Here is a 1,810-nt window from a genome sequence, read left to right as displayed (position 1 = left end):
CCATGTGTGCTCCAGGGTGGGCTGTGGTTGGGGCTGCTCCGTGGGTGGGAGGTGCTGGGGGGTGCAGGGAGGTCTGGGGGGTCCTGCAGGGAGGTCTGGGGGGGTTGTCACCCCTGTCACTCCCGTGATGCAGCCAGGCCTGATGCACTCATCACACGTGTGGCCTCTGTGGTGACACCAGGGACAGGAATGGCCTCGTGACCTGCTGCCTCAGCAGTGAAACGAGTTTGGGGAGCCTCAGCCACCCTCAGGCCCTTTCCCTGTGGATTTCCCCAGGTCCAATGTGCCCCCATAACCCCCAGCTGAGACCTGCAGCTCAGTGCAGGTGTGGCCAGATAGACCCAGGGGTGGTTCTTTGCCATGTGTCCCCCCACATCAGGGTGGGCACAGTTTGGGTCACCCAGAGGGTTTTGCCCCCACCTTGTCCCTTGGGACCCCCAGGATCACCCACAGCAGTGGGTGATGCAGTGGCCTCAGCCAGGACTGTCACACCCCATTGTGCCTCAGTTTCCCCTGCAGTCAAAGCTCACAGGGAGGACACAGACCACGTCCCCAAGCCATGGGACACCCTGGGATGGTCACTGTGTTCTCTGTCCAGCTGGACATCATGTTCAGCCAGGCAGGAGGAGCATCCTGGCTCCTTCCCAGGGCTGGCACAGCTCCTGGTCCTGGCAGGGTGAGGGTCCCCAGGCTGACCCTGGTGTGACACCCAAGGACATCACATGTGTCTGTGTGTGAACCAGGGCAGGAGTGAGCTCAGGTCCTGTCCCACACCCCAGGGATGCTCACACAGACACACACACATGTGCACACACATGTTCACACACCTACACATGTATCTGTGCCCAGGCACAGGTTCCTATCACCCCAGGGACCTCACTGGGTGTTTCCATTGCCCACACAGGGTAAACCTCACACCCCACCAGTCACTGCCTCAGTTTCCCCAGAACCTTTTAAGCTTCTCCTCCCATTCCCCCCATCCAGTCACCCTGGGGGTGTCTGAGGGAGAATCCAGGTACCACAGCCTGGGGTGGGGGGAGATTTCTACCCCGTGGCAGGAGAAAGATGAGGGTTTGGGGGTTCCCAGGCTCAGCCCACCCGTGGGCAGCACTCCCAGTTCCCACGGCTGTGGGAGCCACTGGGGAAGCTCCATCCCATCCCCCAGGGTCAGCCCCCACCCACGGTGGGGACTCTGCTTCAGCTTCCCACAGAGCTTGGGGCAACCCGTGGGTGTTTTTCCTGGAAAGACCCTTTTTCAGAGAAGGGTGGGGTGGGAATTTCTCCTGCCACACACACACACAGGTTGAAACAGCTCAACCCTCCACTAAGCATCCCCCAGAGTGTGCAGAGCCCCCAGGGGGAGGTGGGGGCTGAGCCCACCCCAAAACCCACCCAAGAGCAGCTCATCTCACTCCCCTGGCAACAGCTCCAGCAGAGCAAAGCGAAGAGCAAACAGCACTGACTTCAGATATTTTATTGCAAATCAATTAAATTCCTCAACTCGGTAGAAGAATAAACTCTGCAAAAGGTTCAGTTCAGCATCTCCAAGTGCAAAAGCAGCACCCGGGATGGGTTGGGGATGTGGGTGTGCAGGTCCATCGGTGCATTGATAATTCCTTGGGAATAAAAGCAATTTTTTGCAACAAAAAAAAAAAATAATAAAATAATATATCCATCCCTTTGCATGTCCTCATTCTCTTATCGGGTCCAAGCTGCCAAATATCACGACAGTCTCCAGCCCTGGGGTCAAACCCATGGGGCTCCCATGCTCCAACACAAATCCTCGGCGCTGTGTCCGGTCAGTGGCTCC

Source organism: Acanthisitta chloris, unplaced genomic scaffold (assembly GCF_000695815.1).
Source record: "Acanthisitta chloris isolate BGI_N310 unplaced genomic scaffold, ASM69581v1 scaffold36777, whole genome shotgun sequence".
NCBI classification, from domain to species: Eukaryota; Metazoa; Chordata; class Aves; order Passeriformes; family Acanthisittidae; genus Acanthisitta; species Acanthisitta chloris.
The sequence above is the reverse complement of the archived record's forward strand: the minus strand, read 5'-3'. Positions refer to the sequence as shown.